We start from the raw sequence: 25,506 nt of genomic DNA on the forward strand, positions 1-25,506 counted from the left end.
CAGGGTCATGGGATCAAGCCCTGCATCAGGCTCTGTGCTGACAGTGTGGAGACTGCTTGAGATTTTCTCTCTCTCTCTCCTTCCCCCACTCATACTTGCTCTCTCTCTCTCTCTCAAAATAAATAAAAATTTTGAAGCAACTAAGAAAGAATTCAAGAATTAAATGTGAGTCTTCCTCTCATTTAACAGTCAAAAATCTTACTTGGAAATTTTGGTCCTTTCCAGACAAATATGCTTTGGGGATTTTTTTTCCCTCAAGACATTCTTTCCATGACATCTGTCACACAGCTTATGAATTTCTGCCAATGTCTAATATGTTATTATAAATTTTTAATTATTTCCTAAAAATTTATTAAAATATCTGTCACGTTCCCAACTATAAGCAAATCATTACTTTCTTCCCTAGTTTCTTGGAGTCTCACATAATCATATTCATTCTTATTTACCAAATAGTATCTGAAAATATTTTTGGACTCCTTGCAAGACATTCTTTCAAGATATTCCTTTTGAGAAATCCGTAAAATAAGAGCTCTGTTTCTTAGCATTCTAAGTCATGATATCAATTTTGCAGCAATGAAATAATTGTTCAGATATAGAATTAGAAACAAAATCTTTGTCTTTCATTTATTATTTTACAACTTTTCCCTGAAAGTATTAATATTTGATATTTGCATATCTTAAAAACATTTAGTAATCAACTTGCTAAAGCCAAAAATATTTCTTGACACTATTCACTTTTGCTATTGAAGTTTGGCTTTTAAGAATTACATCTGAAGTTCAATGGAGTATTTTTTTTTGAGTTTATTTATTTTGAGAAAGAGAGAGAGGGAGAAATAGAGAATGCACGGGGGAGGGGCGGAGAGATAGGGAGGCAGAGAATCCCAAGCAGGCTCTGCACTGCCAGCACAGAGCCCGAAACTGGGCTCTGTCTCTCAGACCATGAGATCATGACCTGAGCTGTGTTCAAGGTCGGATGCTTAACCGACTGAGCCACCCAGGCGCCCCCTCAGTAGAGTCTTTAATATATTTTACTTCCTTAATTTCAGCATGTTAGCCTCATGGATTTACAAGGTTTCCTCAGACCTCTATTCATTTGCACATTATTCACAGTGAATAAATGTCACAGAGCAGAGAGCAGGGTGAGCCCAAAAGAGGTAAAAGACAATATGATCCGGCCCCAGGGTCTGGGCTAGTGGAAAAAAGAAGAGTTTCCTTGTTCCTTTCTGGCAGGAACCAAATGCTGACGCAAGCAGAGACACTTAGAGAAGAGGGAAGCTGGTGGTCTAAAACAAGTCTTACTTGCTTTTTTTTTTTCCTTCCTGTAATTCCGGTCACCAGTTCCAACATGTGGGTGTTTTTCCCACACCACCAAGAGATTCTCTGACACCACATGGGTGTTCTACAATTCAACCCGATTCTGGCACAGCCTACCTGAAGATAGCAACAGATCCCATGGTTAAGTACTGCAAGACAGTCTCACTCCCCACCTCCTTCCGTCACTACAGATGCCAAGCACAAATCCAGGTTGTTACCTGTGCTTCTGACCCTAACAGTTATAGATCGGAGGTTCCAACAAACTCCCTCCTTGGGTGAGATTAATTTGCTAGAGTGGCTCACAGAACTCAGAGAAACATTTTACTTACTAGAATGCCAGTTTATTGTGAAAGGATATAACCCAGGTATAGCCAGACAGAAGAGATGCATAGGACAAAGTATGCAGAAGGAGCACAGGCTTCCAGCCACTCTCCCCACATCCCCTTATGTTCATCAACAAAGAAGCTCTCCGAACCCCACCCTGTTGGGGTCTTATGAAGGCTTCATTACGTAGGTGTGATTGGCCTTTGCGGTTGATCAACCATTGATGGTTGATTCACCTGCGGTCCTGCTCCCCTCTCCTCTAATCATGAGGCTGGTTCTCCCTCATCCTTAGATGAAGTCCAAAAGTCACCTCATGAACGTAACAGAAAACACCTTTGTCACTCTCATCACTTAAGAAATTCCAAGGGTTTTAGGAGCTCTGTGTCAGAAACAGGATGGAGGAAGATCAAATATATTTCTTATAAATCACAATGTCACATCTCTTCCCCTCCCCTTCCCTCTCTGCTCTCCTCTCCTTTCTCCATTTCACTTTGGACTCTTACTTATAATGAATAGAATGCATTCAGATTAGTTCCCATAGAGATTTAACATTATAATATGGAGAATCCACACCTACTTGGGACACTGGATATAATAAAAACCACAGAAGTCTCCCTGTCTCTGTCTGTCTCTCTCATTCTCTCTCTCTCTCTCTCTCTCTCTCTGGCTGTGTAACTTGTATCTTGTGACATCTGTTTTACTTTGTGCATCTGTTCTATTTGCATCTATTCTATTTGCATCTATTAAATGACTTCTCATTACTATAATTTCTGTTTCCATCACATCTGTGTCTTGACTCTACATCATGCCCTCAGTTTGCTTCCCTTTCCTAATTCACTCCACTTCTCATTCTCCAACCCCAAGAAATGAATCTGATTGGCTCAGCTCCTCTTTACAAATCATACTATTGATGGTCTTAATCCACAGGGACTAAGGAATAGGCTCACATGGTGCAGAAGGGGCTATGAGCCAGGTGGGCAATGGTCAACACTCTAGTGGTTCTCCAGCTTTCTCTTTGTTTCTTTATTTTTTCAAATAGTTACTGAATACTCACGATGTGCTCGTTACTGTTATAGGCAATAGGGTTTTAAAGAGTCAGTCTCTGCTTTCAAGAAGCTAATTGTTCATTAGGAGGGAAAAGCAAGCTAGCAATAGCTATCAGGTGTTATCGTAACGGCTACAATAAAGGGTGTTATAAAAGCACTCAGGAAGGGCACCTCAACGCTGATGATGCCAGAAAGCTTCCTCGGGTAAGATGATGCTTGAACTAAGTGTAAAAGATTAAGTAGAAGTCACCCAGGTGATGGGAGTGGGAAGTTGGTGAAGGAGAAAAATACAAGGGATTCCTGGCAGAGGAAGCACTTTATACAAAGGCACACTGTAAACTCCTGGGGTTGCAAGAGGTTTGGTAGTGCTGAGTGCCTGGCGAGAGACAGACTGAAGAGGGTAGATCAAGAAGTGTCATGTGGAAGTTTGTAAGACAATGAAACCACTGAAGAATTTTTAATAAGGCAGTAATACAGTCATATTTTTATTTTGTAAAGAAGTCTCTAGTAGCAGTGTTGGCAGTGACTTTATCAGGTGCTACTAGAAGCTGGAAAGTAAGTTAGAAGGTCGGTCACTCTAGGTAGGTCAATCTTCAAGGTAGGAAATGACGCGAGGGCCAGAATTAAGGCACACCATTGGGGTGGAGAAGGGATAGATTTGAGAATCCTTAAGAAAGTAGAATTAATATATATACACAAAGGAAAAGGGGCCAAAAGTCTGACAGCTTTACCTGCTTGAATACTGACCAAACCCACCTCCTAAAATAGGTCCTAGTGGAACCCCTAGTTTTTGGTTTTTTTCCATGTCTTACACTGGTGTGCATGGTGGATGAGAAGATGTGGGGAGGGGATTATGCATCCTCTTAAACATCTAGGGAGAATGATTTTAACAACTCTTCAGCCCCCTTTTGCAAAACCTTATTCACTTTCATCCCTTAAGCCCCTTTCCCATCAGACCTCTCTGCCTCCTAGTCCATTCTTCCATGCTCTATTCTCTTTCTTGGCCACTCTACTCTCCCACACTCCTTTGATTGACACTGGCCAGAAGTTCTTCACTCATCTATTTAATCAACACTTACTAATTTCCTCTTATAGTCAGAAAGGAGAGAGTGATCAAAGGGCAACCCTTCCATGACACCACAACCACTTATTATAACTTCAAGACAGAAGATCAGGCTGGAAGTATGTGAATGCACCAGGATTAGCAATTAATGAACCAGTCAGAAAGGCTTTAATGACCTCACTAAAGCAAGGCTTTACTGGACTTCACCACTCTGTAGGAACAGGAGGAGAACTGACATAGATCTCCAGATTTTACTATCTATGGTCAATAGCAAGGGTAGGAACAAATATAATTTGGAACTGCTGTTTTTGGAGGACCCTCTAGCCTATCTAACCTGCACAGTCTCTTAGATTTGCTTTCACTTTCTGGTATGTAAGCAATAAATAGCCCCTTTAGGGATAAAAGAGGTATAACTTCCTCTGAGTCACTAGAAGTTACCAGTCCCCAGCCCCACCCCCACTTTAGAAAAATGGTTACTGAATTCTTCCAGCATAGTTTGCACTTCAGCCATAATTACTCCCTGCCAACAGACTTCCTATCTCCAGCATGATGGCAAAGGACAAGGAGAAAGAGAGTAGATAGAGGGAGAATTGGGAAGGAATCCTTGTATTGAGTTTTATACTAGAATGGTCACACTGGAACCAAGCAACATCCCTCTATTTCATAAGGCACTTCACCTAAAAAGGCTGGGCAAAGTATTTCTTGTTTACTTCTGGAAAGGAAGTAAAGCTGTGTGTGGATTCAGGTCAACCAATGAGGAAGGCACAAAAGGAAGAACAATGGCAGAGGACGCTAGCATCTGCTTCACAGTGACTGGCAAGCAGGGGAGGGCAAGGTAGCAGTACATTTGATGGTCAGATGATACACTTCAAGGTTCCCCTGAAGTGCACTTGTGAACAATTCAACATGGCCGTTAACAGCTGAAAAACACTAATATCTGACAGAATTCCAGAGGGTGATATCAGGGCCAGGGTTTTTCTGTTTGGGCTGTAGCAAGGCAAAGGTGACAAAGAAGGCAAAGCTGTACATCTTGCCCTAGAGGCCAGACACTGACATGAGATTATTCACAGAATTTTCACAGCCAACCATGGTGGACACCTTGAGAAGCTTGGTAAACAATCTCTTTCTTGGCTTCTGTGTTAGGGAAATGTGAGGTGGCCAAATTGTCACACACACACACACACACACACACACACACACAAAGAAAAAAGAAAAGAAAAAGCTTTTTGCAGTTTCACTCAGGTTACCTTCCTCCCCTAACCTCTAGAAAACCAGACACTTTCCCTGAAGAGATCTTGTCCCTTGAACCATGATTCCTTCAGCTCTCCTACATCCTACTCCCCCAGTTGTTCATTCACTGATATAGAACACACAAACACTTCACTACACATAAAACAAATGGGTTACAGCTACACGAATTTGTAGCAATACATTTCTTTTGATAGAAGTTGACTTATGTGATGTCATTTTACCGTAATTTCAGAGGCCCTCTCTTAACTTGCTTTTACATTTCATCTTCCTTGCACACCAGAAATGTTCCTCTCAGCTTCCTTGGTTCATGAGAAAGTGAAATTGCTTCTCTTTGAGCTTACAGAGTCACCCCCATTTCTAGGTCATGTTCACTTACTTGCTTGAGTCCACTTGAACTGTAATTTAATTTTCTGATAAAATTACCCCCAATTACACATCCCTGGCTTAGAAACTAAAAGTTACCCATGCTGCAACCACTTCTTCCTGTTTTAATGCCTTCTCCAAAAGCTACCGAGTTCTCTTCCAATTTTTCCAATGATTTTTTTCACCATCTAGGGTCCCCTCAGTGCCTAGGGAGGCCCCTCTCCAAGGCCTACATCTGGATTGCACTTTCCCCTCAATAACACATGAAACATCATGTTAATGCCTCTTCAGACTGCCCATTTTAGTTGTTTTACCATCTAGTCTTCCTTTTGTTTTGTTGGGAGACAAGGGTTTATTTTGCATTATGTGGTTAAGCTTTACTGGCAGGATGAACAGGAGGTAGGGAGGTCCATGGAGCTGAAATGTAATAAAGAAAGTCAAAACTGTCAGAGATGGTGAAAGAGAGAGAGAGAGAGAGAGAGAGAGAGAGATTCTGTGTAGAAAATTCCCACCCCCTGCAGTAGTTAATACTTTCCAAGCCACTTAATACAGTGCTAAGTTAATGGAGGCATTCATGTTTTCCCTTCTCCTATAGCAGATAGTGATGATATTTGTTACAAACCTGGACAACCTATCTACTTATTCTCTACTTCTCCCTTAAACTAGTTCTCTCACAGTTCAACAGAGCCATGCTGTTTCGTTTGTTTAATTGAAATGCTTATTTTTACCAACACCCAGAGGCCTATTAGTGAAGGCACGTTTTTAGAAATCTAACAAATAAGCAAATGCATCCTTAGATCACAGACACAGTGATCCTATTTTGTTTTGTACAAAAAGGAAAGCACTTATCACACCTACACATTATTTTTTCCCCGTTTTCATCCACTTAAATGTGTTTTATGGAGAAATGACATGTGATTCCTAGTTTTTAAAACCACAACTAGAATTTCCTTATGGGGCATTAATGTGAATATCCTTTGAAAATCTTCTGTAATGATATTCAGTTTCTCCTTTGTGCTTTTAAATGGCCTTGTAATTGAGCAAAGAAGCAAAAAAATTAAAGAGGCATGGGCACGCTGGAGAATAACGGGAAGGTCATACCACTAACCCAGCAGGACTTTGATCTGAGATACTGCCCAGATGGCATCACTGGTTAATTCTTTCCAACATTTAAGAAAGAAATAATACCAATCTTACGCAAAGTCTTTGAAAGTATAGAGAAATAAGAAATGTTTCTCCACTTGTTTATGATGCCAGCATAACTCAGACAACAAAATCTGGCAAGGACATTATAGGACAGGTAAATTAATAGCCCAATCTATCTCATGAACATAAAGGCAAAAAATATTTTAAATACATGGTTGGATATCTATTTGGGGGGAAAAAATGAACCTTGACTCTTAACTCACACTAATTCCAACATGGATTATTGACCTAAAGGTGAAAACATTGAGAATAATGAAGCTGGGGAAAGAAAACGTGGATTAAATAATGGCCACAGAATAAGCAAAGATTTCTTAAATGGGACACACAAAACACTAATCATAAAGGACAACAATGATAAAATAGATGTCATAAAATTAAGAAATTCTTCTTATCAAAAGGCAACAACAAAAAACAGTGAAATAGCAGGTCATAGAGAGCGAGAAACTTTTTTCAATACATATATCCAACAAAGGACTTGTATCCAAAATATATAAGGAACTATATAGGTCAATAAGGAAAAGGCAAACAATCCAATGTTTAAATGGGCAAAAACCGTGAATAGGCACTTCATTAAAGATGATATTCAAATGTCCACTAAGAACTTGAAAAAAGTGCTCAATATCAATAGCAGGTAGGAAGTGAAAAACTAAAACCAGAATGAAATATCATGGCATACCTGTCAGAATGACTAAAAGCATTTTTCATGATACCATTGGTCAAAGAGCTGGAACTCTCATGTACTGCTGTTTGGAACAACCATTTTGGAAATCTGATTGACAGTATCTGTTAAAACTAAACATGCAAAATCCCTATGAGTCAGCAATTCTACGAATCTACCCCTTAAAAATGAGAATACATGTAAACCCTTAAGACCCAGATCAGAATTCATCATAGCAATGTAACATATGTAGCCCCCAACTAGAAACATCCCAAATGTTAATTAACAGAAAATGATAAATAATTTATGACATATTTATGCTATGGGATGTTTTACAGCAATAATAAAGAATGAACTACGATAATTCCAAAGAAATAATGCTAAACTTTAAAAGCTGGCACAAAAGAGTAAATTAGGTATTCTTTCATTTTATAAAGTTCAAAGAAAGCCAAAACTAATCTGTGATGCTAGATTTTTTTTTTTTTTATATATAAAAAGCTCCCAAATGATTCTAATGTGCATCTAGGTTTGAGAACCACTTATATAAAAAAGAGATAACGGAAGTCCCAGGAAGTGAGGTGATTTGGCCAAGTTCTCTTGATTCCTAGCTTTGTTTAATTTTTGAACAATATTTCAAAATTTTTAACAATATTGTCTGTGTCTTTGGGAAAAGATATAGCACCAGAACTTGATTATGTGTGTTATACATGGAATTCCAAATCTTAAGATGTTTATACTGTCCCCAACAAACCTGTTCAGTGTCATTTCCATAGGCTGCCTGAGAGATCATTTTCATTTGAGAGTGACTAAACATTTCTGTCCCTTTTCCCATGAAAACTTTCTTAGATAATTTCTATTATTTTAAAATGGCACGTGCATAAATGTATCCATAATCCAATATGAAGGAAGTAACATATATTTTTCTCAGTGTCATTTTACCTCTCTATCTGGAACTAGTTAAACCAATGCTCTCATATCTCCAGTGTTTACCTTCCAGGTTTTATTGGCTTTAACTTTTTTGTTCATTTTTAAATCATTTAGAAAATTTCCTAAAAGGCTCAGGACACCTACGTGGCTCAGGCAGTTAAGCATCCAGCTCTTGGTTTTAGCTCAGGTCATGATCTCACAATTTTGTGGGTTTAAGCCCCATGTTGGGCTCTGAGTTGGCAGCAGAGGGCCTGCTTGGGATTCTCTCTTTCCTTCTCTCTCTGCCTGCCCCCCCCCCCAAAACTGTCTCTGTCTCTCTCAAAATAAATAAACAAACAAAAAACCAAAAAGCAGTATGGTATTGACATAAAAACTGACACATGGATTAATGGAACAGACCAGAGAGCCCAGAAATGAAACCAAATACATATGGTTGATTAAGTTATGACAAAGAAGCCAAGAATACACAGTGGGGAAAGAACAGTCTCTCCAGTAAATGGTGCTAAGAAAACTAAGCAGCTACGTGCAAACTTATGAAACTGGATCACTGTCTTACACCATACACAAATACCAACTCAAAATGGATTAAATACTTGAATATAAGTCCTAAAACCGGAAAACTTTAGAAGAGAATATAGACAGTAAGCTTCTTGACATCCATCTCGGTGATACTTTTTGGATCTGACACTAAAATCAAAGGCAGCAAAAGCAAAAATAAACAAGTGGTACTACGTCAGACTAAAAAACTTCTGCACAGTAAAAGAAATCAGCGACAAAATGGAGCCTAATGAATGGAAAAACAGTTGTAAATTATATTTCTGATAAGGAGTTATGATTCAAAATGTATAAAGAACTCATACAACTCTGGCAAAAAAAAAAAAACTGCTTTCTAAAATGGGCAGAAGATCTGAATAAATATTTTTCCAAAGAAAATGTGCAGACAGCCAATGGGTATATTAAAAGGTGATCAACATCACTAATCATTAGAGAAATGCAAATCAAAACCACAAGGAAATATCACCTCACACTTGTTAGAATGGCTATTACCAAAAAAGACAAGAGATAACAAGTGTTGGTAAGGGTGTGGAGAAAAGGGAGCACTCGCATGCTGTTGGTGGAAATGTAAATTGGTGCAGCCACTATGGAAAACAGCATGCAGGGTTTTCAAAAAATTAATAATAGAACTACCATGTGATCCAACAATTCCATTTCTGGCTATTTAGCTGAAGAAAATAAAAACACCAGGGGCACCTGGGAAGCTCAGCCGGTTGAGTGTCCGACTTCGGCTCAGGTCATGATCTCGTGGTCAGTGAGTTCGAGCCCCGTGTGCTGTGCTATGCTGACAGCTCAAAGCCCAGAGCCTGCTTTGGATTCTCTCTCCCTCTCTCTCTGCTCCTCCCCCACTCACGCTCTGTTCTCTCTGCCTCTCAAAAATGAATAAACGTTAAAAAAATTTTTTAGGGGCGCCTGGGTGGCTCAGTCAGTTAAGCATCCGACTTCGGCTCAGGTCGTGATCTTGCAGTCCGTGAGTTCAAGCCCTGCGTCAGGCTCTGTGCTGACTGCTCAGAGCCTGGAGCCTGTTTCGGATTCTGTGTCTCCCTCTCTCTCTGACCCTCCCCCATTCATGCTCTGTCTCTCTCTGTCTCAAAAATAAATAAACGTTAAAAAAAATTTTTTTTTAAAGAAAAGAAAAACACTAACTCAAAAAGATACATGCACCTCTTTGTACATTGCAGCCTTATTTACAATAGCCAAGATATGGAAACAACCTAAGTATCCATCACAGGATAAACGGGTAAAGAAATCATTATATGTATATTATTCAGCCGCAAAAAAGAAGGAAATCTTGCCACTTACAACAACATGGATGGACCTCGAAGGCACTATGCTAAGTGAAATAAGTCAGATGGAGAAGGCCAAACACTGTGTGATTTTAGGTATATGTGAAATCTAAAACAACGACAACAAAACCCATCAAACTCAGAGATACAGAGATGAGATTGGTGTTTACCAGAGGCAGGGGTTGGGGAGGGGCAAAATGGATGAAGGTGGTCAAAAGGCACAAATTTCCAGTTATAAAATAAAAGCCCTGGTAACTATAGTTAATAATACTGCATTATATATTTGAAAGTTGCTAAGAGAGTAGAGCTTAAAAGTTCTCATTACACACACACAAATTTGTAACTATGTGTGGTAACAAATGTTAACTAGACTGTGTTACTGTGTTAATGTTACTGTGGCAATCAATTCTCAATATATACAAATACTGAATCATTATATTGTACACTTGTAACTAACAATGTTATATATCAATTATACCTCAATAAAAAAATGCTTATTATGTTCATTCAGTATCTTAATTCCATATGACAAGATGATAAAGGCAGAATAATGCTCACATTTTTTGCTTTTGATGTGATCAATGTAGAATGCATTCAGATAAGTGTAATTCAAGAGTATTACCCATCTAAATAAAAGAGATGTATTATCACTTTGCACATCTAGTTATTAGCAATCATGACAAATAGCTCAATGAAGGAAAGTCAATTGACACATTTATGTGTGAAAGGATTTAAATATTCATAGCTGAAATTCACAAACATATGTACACAAATGTATGTAACCCCTGGAAAACCGCAATGAAAGGTAGGTTAACTAAAGGAAGACTAATAAGGAGAGTGACCAACAATAATCAGCTTTACTGCAACAAGTTTTATTTGTGCAGCTAACGCCTCACCCTCTTTCTTGTTTTTTTTTGTTTTTCTGAAATCTTTATCCCTTCTAAACTTCTTTTTCTTCTCCTGCTCCTCCTCTGCTTCTTTTTTGTCTTTCAGAGTGTTGTCATCTACCCCAAACACTCTGTGGACTTCTTACTAGTTTATCTGAAAACCCAACTCATTTCCTACCGGTGAAAACACCGGTTCGTAAGCTGTAGCTTTCATCTTCTAGTGCACCAGTGGTGCTAAGCAATAGCCATTCAGCACTATTTTCTTTATAGGTACTCTTTCTTCATACTTTTCAACATGCTTGATAAATTGCATCTACTAGTGAATTTCTTTCTAATAGTATATCATCCTTATTCACAACCAGAGCTAGGGGCTCTCTATGTTCCACTTATCTCCAGTATTGGAGTCCTCACAGCCAGCTAGGCATAAGTGATCCAACACCAAAGCCCTAACTTATTGCCTGTATTCTTTAGAACCACTCCTGGTACTGTCTCAGGTTGGCTTCTCTGGATGCAACAGTCAGCACAAGTGTAAGGGAGGGGCAGGAGCAGATTGAGCATGGGGAAATGTCAAACTATGATACAGGAAGATAAAGCCTCAGCCACTCCCCCTGGGGAATTAGAACACATACTATTCATCATCTTGATGCCTCAGTGGGTCTTTATAATCTTGCCACTATCAGTGCCTGGATATGGGCCTCTGGGAAGGGTGTGCCATTGAGGGAGGGGCTGTCTGCAGCTGAGGCAAACCTAGAAGGTGCTGACAGCTAGGGCATCCAATTCTTCCTGGAAGGGGAATGGTTTCCACCATAGAGATCCATGAGGACGGAATGCAGATTATGTCAGGTCTGAAAAAGATCCCAATCCTTCAAAGTGACCCCAGATTTCATTTGAAAGACTATAGATTTCATTCAAGCCTGATCTTAATTTGCAGCCTATAGCGTATGCCAAAACTTCCCTATTTACTTTAGAAAATGCTCTAAAATCTCACTGACCTAAATACTTAGTGCACTGTAAGGTCACTAGGAAGGCTTTTTAAAATGTACTTTTGAAAGAGAGTTTGTTTTTCAAGAAAGATTGAATATGAAAAAAGGTTTTGGAGGGAAATGATGTAACTCTAAGAAAAAGTGCTTTAATATCACCAGGGGAAAAGAGAACTCCTAGGATCTCATAGAAGTATGCTCGAGTTTAGGCCGTGCTTTAGATATTAACTTCTGATCCTGTGAGTTTTGGCCAAATTCTAGGAGTGCAGGGATCATTTCCCAAAAACCTCTTTAGCCTTTTCCTGTCTCCCTAAATCCAGATTAGGATCTCATGAATATAAAATTCAAATTCCATCCAGGGCACTTAAAATCTTTATCCATTAAATCAGGTAAACATTTTAAAATTCCTAATTTGGGGACATTAATCCTTTTCTCCCTCAAGAGTTTTCTTGTTCCGCCGTACCACAAGCTGAGAACCAAGTTACCACTAAGGTTTCTCCTGAAACAGTTGCTACTAACCCGCAGGGCAGCCCCAAACAGAGAAAGGTCCGCTAGGCAAAGTGTAAATGTTACTTACCTAAGGACACCAGACCTTTGCTGTGAACTAATTTCAAATCAATTTCCTACGCATTAGGCTTCGTGAGGTCACACTGTGCCTTTTTGATACCAGCCAATAAAGGCATTTGTAATAAGTTTTAATATCAGGAATACTAACCCAGTGTTTTGGGCTGCCTTACCAACTGTCAAACCAAAATTCCTTTGTTTTTCTGCTGGCCAATAAAAATTGTATCAATTTTATTCCTTGACATAAAAACAAAAAATAGTTTCGTATTATGAATTTAGAACTTGTGTCATTGATTAAAAATCTCATTACTATTATTTGATCCCACCAATGATGTAAAAATGGAATATCAACCTTACTGTAAGAGTTCACATGTCATTGGGGAAAGGAATGGGGGTTTTCTTAGGGCCTATGTCTTGCACTGAAAATAAATGTTCTCCTTCAGAACTAACAGTATTCTTGGAACTCTTCCCTTTGTTCAATTAGCTTGATTAGGAACAATTCAGATGCAATGTTTTATCTTATTAAATTCATACCACCCAAAACTTCCCTCAAATAAAGCAAGGTTAACATTGTGTCCTCAGTCCATCAGAGTAAGTGACAATATCTAGATTATTCTCGCTTTTCTCTTATTACTTATTCTCCCTCTTTCTTGCCTCATCAACCAGAGTATAAGCTCCCTCAGAGAAGAAAATCAAGCCTGCTTATTTTCTATTGCCTTCAGTGCCTGGCACTAGACTAGTGGATAGAACAGTCCCCAGGGCTTGGAGGAGTGGGAAAATTAAATGTAATTGTACAATTTGGTGGGGTTGAAGCTGTATCACATATCAGCCTGAAGGGCCTATTTAATTAGTTCCAGTGAGAAGGCAGGCGAAGGGCGCAGCATCAATAAAATAGAACTCAGTCAGCAAATGTGACTCTTGTCAGCCTATAATTCCCCTTCCTCCTCCTGCTGCTGCCACCATTCAGCCATCTTTTCCACGCTGAGAGTCAATCTGGCAGGTGTCCCTTTCTCCCTCTGCCCTCCGGCCAAAAGACTCAAGTTGATAAAATTGTTGGTAGGGAGAGAATGAAGAAGTGACCCTTTGCAGCATAACTCACCCTAAGTCCCAGACTTCTGTAGAAATCACCTGAACAGTGAGTGATGAAACATGGTCCTCTGAAGCCCCTGGGGGCCTCAAAGGTCTCTGGAACCCTGCTACTAAAAATAAGTGTTAGATAGCGATGCAGACTTTCAGGCTCCACTTCCTTCACACTGAACCAGAATCTGTGGTTTAACGAGATCCCTAAGTCATTCACAAACACAGTAAAGTTTGGAAAGCATTAGAACACCCTTCATTATGTGTACCAGGAAACGGAGCCCTATTAAAGCTAAGTATCTAAACAAAGTGTGTCAGTAAAGATTGGCTGATCAATTAATTCATTGATCCTGAAGAAACAATAACATTAAACTGTATAATAAACATTACTAAGAGAAGGGCTTTAGCTACTAACCAGAGATTCACCAATAATTGAATGAGAAATCCAATTACATGGCAATACATGGGAGTATAACTCTAGTTCATTAATATTTCTTTTTTTAATATTTATTTATTTTTGAGATAGAGAGAGATCAAGCATGAGCAGGGGAGGGGCAGAGAAAGAGGTAGACAGAGAATCTGAAGCAGACTCTGCACTGACAGCAGCAAGTCCAATGCGGGGCTTGAACTCATGAACAATGAGATCATGACCTGAGCCGAAGTTGGACACTCAGCTGACTGAGGCACCCAGGCGCCCCATGTAGTTCATTAATATTTCTAAGCACCATCATAAGGACTGCTCAGGAAATGCTTGCATGAAATTAAATGCAAATATTAATTTGTTCATGTGTTTGGTTTTGCCTGGACTAGGTCATAAAAGGTAGAAAAAGGTCTTTGTCATTAGTCAAGACTTGTAGGAGTTTCTAGGATTTCAAAATTTGTTACTTCCTTTATCCTTGAAGTTTCTTCCTGGTCTGTTACTCCACCTCCAGCCACATGCAGGTTCTTTTTTTTTTTTTTTCCCTTTCTTTCTTTCTTTCTTTCTTTCTTTCTTTCTTTCTTTCTTTCTTTCGTGTAATTACTTGTTAATGAAAGGGAATACAGGCTCTACTTGGAGAACACAGCAAAGTATTTCAAAGAATAGAAATTAGGGCTACCTGGTGGTTCAGTTGGTTAAGCGTCCAACTCTCGATTTTGACGTAGGCCTTGATCTCACTGTTCATGAGTTTGAGCCACGTGTCAAGCTCCGTGCTGACCGTGCAGAGCCTACCTGGGATTCTCTGTCTTCCTCTCTCTCTGACCCTCCCCTGATCACTCTCTATCTCTGTCTCACTCTCTCTCAAAATAAATAAATAAACATAAGAAAGAAATTACTCACAATTCCAACCCAAGAGAAATAAAGTTAGCATGGTCATGTATTTTCTTCCAGTTTTTTTGTGTAGTTAAAAAGACACTGTATTTATAGTTCAGCAAGCTTATTTCTTTTACATTGTGATAAAGCATATTATCATGTGATTACCTGGAATATTATCAAAACTTCACTATCAGAATATAATAAGATCCTTTATAATCATAATCAAAATTTACTGGGTTCCATAATTTAATTAGGGAAAATAAAATCTTGTTTAAATATATATAAAACATTAAACTTATATTGTATTTCTTCTTCTGTGAATAATTCACTTTCCAATGCTCATTTTATCTACTGAAGTTCATGGCAATTTTTTCTCATTGATTTGCATGTGATATTTATAGTTACAGATACTGTGTATTTCAATCCAGATAGTATTGTCTGTTTCTGGACTATATTTTTGAGCCAGCAACAGTTTTTATTATTGTGGCTCTGTGGTATGTCCGCATACATGATTGGCAACTCTTTTCTTGCTGTTTTCCAAAGTTTTCTTATATATTTTCCTACATATTTTCAAGGTTTTGGCTTTTTAATTGTTAGTTTCTAGTAAACTCTTATACCGAGAGAATTGATGGCTACTGCACTGATTTTTTTGGAATTTACTGGAATTTCTTCCTGCCTTGAATGTTTTATAAATGTTCAATGTGTATTGTCTGATTGGAAAGTATGGTTTTCTATATGTATCTATCAAATCAACATGTTATTCATCATTAGTAAGATATTCCATATCCTTAATTTTATGTCTGCCTGATTTATAAATTTTTGAAAGCTATGTTAAATCACCCACTCTGCTTGTAGACTTATCAAATTTGCTTATTATTTTCTTAATTGTTGTTTTATATACACATTATGGCTATTTGGTTAAGTGCTTACAAGTTTGTGATTTATGTTCTTGATGGATTTTTCTATTATTATACCATGCCTCTTGATCCTATTAGTACCTTGGTTCAAATTCTATTGGTAACATTGATATTGCTATTAAAGTAGCAATAGTGTGTTTATCTGTGTTCATGTTTTGATTTTCAACTTATCTGTATGTTTTTGTTTAAATTGTGTTTATTAAAAGTAGTATATTGTTGGATTTAAGAATCTAATTAGATAATTATTTTTAATTTGTGAATTCAATCCTTTGGTATTTGTTTTAATTATTGATATATTTAAATTTATTTATCTACCTTATTTGGGGATTTTTAAAATCATTTTTATATACTTCTTTTTTCCTCTCTTAGTGTCTCTTTTTGAATTACTTTTTTCACATTCCCCCTTTTTTCTCCACTGCTGATGTGGAAGCTATAGACTGTATTTGTACTTTTTTGGTGGCTGCACTTAAATGTTTATATATATTTAAATGTTTCTAACAAAATTTACTTTTTCATACTACTTCTATCTGCCTCTCAAATAAGACATTATTTCAGTTTAACTCTTCAACCACTCATCTACCATATTAATGTCATTTAGAATTTCATTTTTCCATCTTAAGTGCAAAAATTATTAATTATGTTTAAATAGCCAATTACATTTAATAGGTCTTTTTATCATTTTCTGAGCTCACAGTTGTTTTCTGGATTCCATGCCCCCACTCTCCATCCAGTGTTATTGTCACATTGATAATTTAGAAAGACTGTGTCAGTGGTGAACTCTTTTTCCCACATATGTTTGACTCTCTTTTTTTACTTTTACCTCACCTTTTTTTCATACTAGTTTTGCCACTTGACAGGTATGTTTCTTCAGCACTTTGAAGATAGTATCCTATTGTCTGTGGATGCTGAGGAAAAGTTTGTTGCCTGTTTCAAAGTATTTCCTTTCAATATAATTTGCCTTTTTCTTTGGTAGCTTTAATAATTTTATTTTTTCTTGATGTTCTTCAGTTTCACTATGATAACCATCTTGCTTTGAATTTATTTATATTGCTTGATATTCATAGCATAGTTTGTTATGAGAACTCATTTCTTTTTTCAGTTAAAAATGAAAACATTTTCCTCAAATGTTATTTTTCCTTCACTCCCGTCTTCTGGAACTTCTGTCAGATATGCATGAGAGCTGCTATACATATGTCTCAACTGCTCTTTCATGTATCTTCTCTCTTTATCCCTCTGAGCAAACTCTTCAGTTCCATCTTTCAGTTTGCTAATTCTCTCTTTGATTAGGTCCAGTCTATTTTTAGAGTCTCTCATTTTTCTATCTTTTACTTTCATAATTTTAAAGTGTTTTTTCTTCATATCCATTTAACTTTTTTAATTTCACCTTTTATATTTTATTCTTTTGTAACTCTGATTCTTTCATTTAACTCTTTGAGCATTCTACATATATTTATTATGTTAAAGCTTTTATCCAACTGATATAATTCTATTCTAATCTGAGGTCAATCCATGTTTTACTGTTGATTTTGTTGGATACTAAGATTATATTTCTTCACATCGTATAGAAATTTGGTCATATTTCTGAAGTTAAATTTCCTTATGTATGGTAAAATTTTGGTTTGTAAGCTCATGTTGAATGCAAAGTTTTAGGGTTTTGTTTTGGTTTTGTTTTTTTTCCTCCATCTCTCATTTTAGCTACTTACTTGCTTTGTGTATTACATTTTATCTAGAATTTCTCTATGTTTGAAATGGTTGGGATAGGGAAATACGTCCTAACCAGTTAGCTCTGTCAAATGTCATCTCTTTATGTATATTAATATTAATATAAATTCCTCCAAGTTTCACTGAGATTCTGTTCAGACAGAATCTGTGTTAAAATTTTAAATTAATTTGGGAAGAATTGATATCCTGTTTAGACTTCCCAACTAGAAACATGGACTGTGTGAATTTCCACTTTATCAGGTTCTCTTTTCTATTTCCTAGTAAACTTTCATATGTTAATGCCTTTTGGAGTAGTTAAATCCATATCACTCAAAACAGAGTTCTTCATCAATATTACTAATTTAAAATCCCTTGAATGTAGCCAGGATACAAGAACGTTCAGACTTGATGTGATACTTCTCCTTAGTCCCTACAAGCTCTCCTCTATGAACTAATGCCACTTTTTATTTGTTTCTTGCCATCAAAGGATTCCATGGGCAGTACTTCAGGCTTTGCAAGGGCATGAGTGCATTTCTCTCCCTAGGATTGCTGGCTACTTTGATCATTTAGACCGACAGCTTCTTGGACTAGTTTCCTCCAGTCATCTGTTTCCTTTTTTAAGGACAATGTCAAGGCCCAAAGCCAGAAACACGTGGCCATCAGCCAAGAACAGAATTGGTCCATAGGGTAAAGCAGCAGCAGTTGTTGATGGAAGGCATGTGTGGGTGTGTATTTATGTGTGTGTGTATGCTAGGGACACCTGTTTATAAATCTTTGGAGAAAGGAGTCTTATAATTGTCCAGCTCTACTTCCTTTACTTAGCATTTTGTTGATTATAAAATAGTATTTGTTCTAAATGCAAATTTTCTAGCTGGGTGGGAGGGTCGATAGCAATCTAATAAATAAATATGCCCTAATGTTCATATTTAATCCATTTAAATTTGACTATGTGCTTATTTAGCAATGGAAACCTTCAAATGTTTTTGGGTACCAGCATGTTATATGTTTGAACCTAATTAGCTCCTTTCATTCCAATTTATTTATGTCTGCTATCTTCAAAAGAAATGTCACTTGGCCTAGCACTCATCAAGGAAAAATAGACTTAAAATATAAATGATCTGGGGTGCCTGGGTGGCTCAGTCAGTTAAGCATCTGACTCTTGGTTTTGGCTCAGGTCATGATCTCACAGTTAGTGAGATCAAGCCTGGGGTCAGACTTTGCTCTGACAGCATGGAGCCTGCTTGGGATTCTCTCTTTCCCTCTCTCTCTCTGCTCCTCCCCCAACTCATGTTGTCTCTCTCTCCTTCTCTCAAAATAAATAAATAAACTTTATATATATATATATATATATATATATATATATTCTGAGAAAAAAATGTTTACAAGATGGAATAATTTCTGAACTATGTCTTGAAATGACAGATAATATGTACCTATATGTGATATATTTTCTTTCAAAATAAAGAACCTAAAGTTTGAACCTAATCAAAATTTCAAGATCTACAAAATTCCTGATGACAGCAAGAATCAAACCAAAATAAAACAAAACAAAATCTCATTAGACGGGAAAGACAAAGCCAAATTGTCTTGAGATGAAATGTGTGTTACATGGGTCATCTGTTTTGGAGCCACAAAATCTATCTGCCACAAGATAAAATAGTTTCAATCAAGCATTTTTAATTAAACTAGTTTACTACAGTACCCCATTACCCTAATTAAACAGCTAAATACAGTATTTATAGACATTTCTTAAGAATTTAAAACAAAATCCCAAAACCCAATAGATCAAAGTAAGTTATTATAAGAAGGAACTCCAAAACGTTGGTTGTTTTTTGCTGCTTACACTGTGCAACACTTCAAGGGGCATGAGAAGACAAACCAAAGAGACTCAGAACATTCCTTTGGCTGAATTATGTCCTTGCAGTTTGCCACAAATCATTCAATTAAAGCAAAAAGCCTTGAAGGGTTACAATAATAATCTGAATCTTTGACTCTGTTTATACTAGTACTCCAAAGTAATGAGCGCTGTCTTATGAAAATCATTGACATAGGTAGCAATAAATATGCTATTATTTTGGGAGGGTTTTTTTTAATTTTTTTTAATGTTTATTTATTTTTGACAGAGACAGAGCATGAGTGGGGGAGGGGCAGAGAGAGAGGGAGACACAGAATCTGAAGCAGGCTTCAGGCTCTGAGCAGTCAGCACAGAGCCCGATGTGGGGCTCAAACTCACAGACTGCGAGATCATGACCTGAGCCGAAGTCAGACGCTCAACCGACTGAGCCACCCAGGCACCCCAATTTTGGGAGTTGTTGAGACAAGACTTTAGTAATCAATCACAGAAAGTTCCTGGTTCAGAAACCAGCTTTGCAAGAATAAAAAGATTCACTCAAAAATATGTCTTAAGTATATCTTTCATTCTCAAAGACTCAAAACTATGTGAGTCCATAGCTATTTCTCTTGTTTCTGCAATGTTCCTTCAACATTCCTTCTGAGGATTTAAATGGATTTAATTTTTACTGGAATGAAATCTAATAAAACCGTTCCTCATTGCAAAATGTCAGCGATTGGAATAGTGACCGTTAACACAAGCTTTCAGCTTTTCATCCAACTATTTATTACTAAAGGATTTGATGGTAACATCTTTTCAAGTCACCTCTTTCATCCTTAAAGACCAACTTTCATCATTTCAGCTGTCATTCTAGTATCTCACCCAGCCCTTTCTCATTCCTAAGCATAGCATCCCAGTTAATCATAAGCATGACACAAAAGAGAAGTAAATGTAGGTTCTGCAGATTCAAAAGCATGCCAAGTTGTGGATTTCTTGAGAAGACAATTTGAGTTATTGACTTTCAGAATTGTTAACAAACATCGATCCAAACTCTCACATCCTCTGTAATATCCCCCACAGATCGTATCATCTAGATAAAAGTCTAATTCCAAAGAATTCATCATCTTTCATGACAGACCATTTTGCTTTGAATAGTACTAACATGTATTATAAATGACGTTAATTCCATAAATTTAGATCTGCTTTCCCATAATGTCCACTGATGGGGACTCCTGAGTCTATATAAAGAAAGTCTATTCCACCTTCTAGAAGACAGCACTTAACTTTTTTGAACATAACTATGCTATCTACCGTCTCCATGTCGTCTTTCTCCTTCCATATTAAACATTGACACATTCTTCAATTTCATTCCCTCACCCTTTCTTATGTAGACGTACTCAAGTTGCCTATAACCATCTTTAAAAATGTGGCTTCCAGAACGAAAGAATATTCATACGTAGTCTGGTCAATGACAGCTGAAAGAGGCCTGCCTCCTATAAATCCTCTTCTTGTCATTTTGCTCATTAATAAAATGGGATTTCCTTTCGGGGGAGTGATATCAAATTGTTGTTTTATGTTGAATTTACAGTTAATTCAACTCCCTGGGCTTTTTTATCTGATATGTTGTGAGTACAATCTCTTTAATCCAATATTTATCTTTTTGACCCTATATGAAGAAATTTTCATTTTCTTTTGTTTTAAAAATAAACTATCAAAAAGGAACTGGGAAAATGCTTAAATACCCACAATTTCACCAATCTAAGCATGTCAAGTCAACTCTTTAAACTTTTCCCTAAGTTTTCCTATATGTTTAATAATTACATCATAGAAGCCATCTTGTATTATTTCATTTTACATTTTGTATATTGTGTACGTTAAGTATATTTTCATATTTCTATGTGGATTCCACAATTTTCATCTTTTTAAAATCTTCTGCCAAATTTTTCATCAGGTTGATGTACCACAGTTTCACTAAGCATTTAAAACTTTTATTATAAATAATCCTATTTATTTCCTTAGAATAAACTCCCAGAATTATAAGGTTGGATGAATCCCTCTCTGAATCTACGGTACTATTGCCAAACTATTTCCAAAATAGGAGTTTTTTATGCTAGTTTTCCCTAACTCTCCAGGAATGAGTATTTAAGGATATCTTTGTTCCCCTAAGATTACTGGATGAATATTCTGTATATTGACTTTAACTTCTTAATGTTGGAAAATAAACTGATTATTGTCCTTTGCTACTTTATGCCAAATTCCCTAGCAATACTATGTAAGTGTCTGTCTGTTATAACCTGGCCTCAGATGACCTTTCCTGGGTCATTTCCTCCTAGCCAGGCAGGATTAATATCCTGACCTGCTTGTTCCAATAGGCTTTTGTACACGCATCATGGGTAAGAGCGTTTCAGTAAGCATGAGTAAGATACACAATTCATCGCACTGTTTCATAATCATTGTCTACATGTTTGTCTCTCACCTAGACTGTAAGGAAGGCTTTCAAGGAAGTATTGAGGTCTTCATTTTTCTATCACGAGTACCTACAAGTGTACCTAACATGAAGAGTTAGTATTTTATGACAGAATAGAGGAACATCCCATTCAATCTTGTCTATAATGGCATTATCATTATAATGGTATCTTGTTATCTTTTTAAGATGTGTTTCATTGGTTATTACTAATGTTGAGTATTTTTCCATGCTTATTCAATCACCCGTTGTGTGATTGTCTATGCTCTGTGTCCATTTATATGCTTAGATGGGTCTTTGCATTTCTCTCGCCAATATGAATGTTAATTTAATTTATTTTCATTTAGCAAATAGTTATATAGCACTGATTATTTGCCAGGTATTGCTCTAAGTGCTTTACAAATATTAGCTCATTTAATCCTTGCAAAAACCCTTTGAGATAGCTGTTGTCAGAGGCTCAGAGAAATTAAGTAGCTTGTCCACTACTAAGTGGGAGAGCCAGGATATGATTCTAGGGACTTCAGAGTAAGAAATACTCCAAGTGGGCCCTAGGCATCCTCATACCCACTGACTCCTTCCCTCCCTCTCCTCACATGCAATCCAGATTGTGGAAATTTACCTTTGTTTACAAAATGCAATTCACTTTCCCTTCTAGGACTAAGATTCACTTATCTATAGGACTAACTTTGTCCACAGCTCTTCCAGCCTCCATTGCTGGGGACTATGCCACTCCTTCAACCAGAAATCCTGCTCATCTCATTCAGGCCACCTGGATGCTACTGGTCAGACTGTACCCTCTACTGAGACACTCCCACTGCCTTCCCCCAACTATAAGACAAAATACTAAGTGACAATAAAATGTTTTCTCTGATCCTGAACTGACCTCACCTTTTGTGTGTCAGTCTTAAGCTGTTGTTTGCACCTGCAGAGACTATGGTGTCCCTTAGCGTGTAAATGCAGCTCCCGATCCTCCAAGGCACAACACAGGTAGACACAAGATTACACTTCCAGCTTTAACATCCTCTGCCACTTCTTGGCATAGCCCCTATTGGCCACTGCCCCATGTAGAGATGCCAGCCTGCCTTGCTGCATTGGAAGAATCTATTGGTCTTTTTCTTCATGTTCCATTCTCTTATTTCAAATTTTAGAAAGTTGTCAAAGCTTGGGGGTGCCTGGATGGCTCAGTCAGTTAAGCATCTGAACCTCGATTTTGGCTGGGGTCATGATCTCACAGTTCGTGAATTTGAGCCCCGTGTCAGGCTCTGCGCTTCACAGTGCGGAGCCTGCTTTGGATTCTGTCTCCCTCTTTTCCTGCCCCTCCCCCACTAGCTCTCTATCTGTCTCAAAAAAAAAAAAAAAGTTGTCACCTCTTGAAAGACATTGGGATTGGAAGGCAAGTGTCATGCTCTTTCTTTAAAGTTCAATCTCATTAATTTTTACCAATTAGTCCACCTTTTGGCATTCTTCTGAATATGAATTGTATTTCTCAATATATTCACAGTAGCAAATTTATCATCTAAAACTTGATAAAAATGTCTCTTGTGTTTTCATTCAATTTTCTGGCTCAAAATTATTGTCAAATATAAGACCCCATACATACACCCAGGGTCTCCTATCTTATTTGAACACTTCTGGATCTATATAGGTGTCCTGTAACCCACTCCACACTTGTCTCTCCTGTCCCTTATGTTGTCATCAGAGGTTTTAGAAAATGCCTTCCTGAAATCCAGGTAGATTTTTTACACAGATGTGCCTGATAAAACAATGTATTTGCGTTAAGAAAGGAAAATATGTCCCCAGGGGATTTTGTGAAATGTATGTTTCATTGTTTTATCTTAATTGTGTCTCTCTTCCATATTCAGAAGTTATAAAGTTGATGTGGGATATCCCTAAATGGCTATTGATTTTCATTTCATCCTAATAGTCCCTGTAGGTTTCAGAAGTAAGGCTGTCTACTTACTAAAGTCCCTAGTTTTATAGTTTCCCAAGGTTCCTCTAAGTCTAGTAAATTTTCTCAGGGGAGCCATAAACATTTCACAAGGTAGAATTGACTGTTATTTTCTTTTTTTAACTCATCAGCTATTTCTTGATCACTAGGTTTGCATTAAAATAGCTTTCCAGTAAGTATTACAAATAGGCAGATAACTTCTTTACAGTCATCAAGAAATAGGAATTATTTTGAGAATACAATGGAGACTTTTCCAGTTTGTAAAAACTAATTTTGTTGCATTCACGATTAAGTGATTTCAGTTGTTTATAAAAATAGAACTCTTTCCACTTGATCCCAGGTGACTCTGTCTTCATATGAAAGACCCTCATCATTTCCAGTCCATCATTTCATTGACCTCTTTAAAGTGGACTTCAAGTGAAGCCGGAAGCACAAAGTTCCAGGGACATTTAACTAACGGATCAGCTGTCTAATCACTCACAGAATTCAATTCTGCCTCAGACATTACTTTGTCTTATAAAATAACTTTTCAGTGACTCAGATATAAGAAAGTAGTTTCACAACCATGATCTTAAAAAAGTCCTGGGGCACCTGGGTGGCTCAGTCAGCTAAGTGTTAGGCTCCTGATTTCAGCTCAGGTCATGATCTTAGGGTTCATGAGATCAAGCCCCACAGCGGACTCCATGCCTGGCATGGAGCCTGCTTAAGATTCTCTCTCTCCCTCTCCCTCTGGCCCTTCCCCCTGACCCTCAGGGAAAAAAAAAAAAAAAGTCCTGAAGTGACTTCATGTAAAAAATTCCATCCTGCCTAATGTTAACCCTAGCAACAGGGCAAACATAATAGAAATGAAAAAGACCTCTTACCTCCTCTATGAAATTCTTGACATTTTCCCATTGCTATGGGGATTTTCTTAGCTGAATGCACTTTAAGTTAGCGCTTTCCCTTAGCAAGCTCTCATGATATTTTTCCCCTGAGCTCCAGAACTAGAACTATTAGTTTAACCCCTCCCTATTCAGAAAACAGAATCTAATCCAGATTTGTCTTTTTAGGTTTATATCTCTTTTTAAAGTAATGTTTACCCTATTCGTCCTGACTTTTGATAATCTCTCATTCCAAAGAACAAGACTGAAAAGAATGCATTGTTTGTACTTAGGAAATTCAATAACTATCCCCATGGAATACTAGAAAGCTTAAAATGAGAAAGCTGGCATAGATTTTAGTTCTTTAAACACAGTGGTTTTTCTCACTGATTCACTGGCAACACCAAGTGAACAAGTGTTTGCTGGTATGAAAGGCATCCTTTCACTGTAACATATCATCAGGAGTAACAGGTTCAAAACCCACATTCTCAGTTTTAATTGTCAAGCACTATATCGTTTGTGTGTTTTCATATATTGTGTGGAATCTTGGCATCCTTTTACTTTAATTTTAAAAGTTTTTTAGTGTTTATTTATTTTTGAGAGAGAGAGAGAGAGAGAGAATGTGAGCGGGGAAGGAGCAGAGAGAGAGGGAGACACAGAATCCGAAGCAGGCTCTAGGCTCCCAGCTGTCAGCACAGAGCCTGATGCGGGGCTCGAACTCACCAACTGTGAGATCGTGACCTGAGCCAAAGTCAGACACTTAACCAACTGAGCCACCCAGGTGCCCCATCACCCATTTACTTTTACATTTCATCAGGAGTAACATGTTCAAAACCCCCGTTCTCAGTTTTAATTGTCAAATGCTGTATCATTTGTGTGTTTTCACGTTTTATGTGCAATCTGGGCCATTTTCCTTCAAAATCTAATCATAAAAGTAAACTAGCAACATATATGGCTATTTCTGTAGTCATACACGTTTGAGTTCAGTTT

This window comes from Panthera pardus, unplaced genomic scaffold (genome assembly GCF_024362965.1).
Source record: "Panthera pardus isolate Hobbes unplaced genomic scaffold, ASM2436296v1 HiC_scaffold_17, whole genome shotgun sequence".
Taxonomy (NCBI): Eukaryota; Metazoa; Chordata; class Mammalia; order Carnivora; family Felidae; genus Panthera; species Panthera pardus.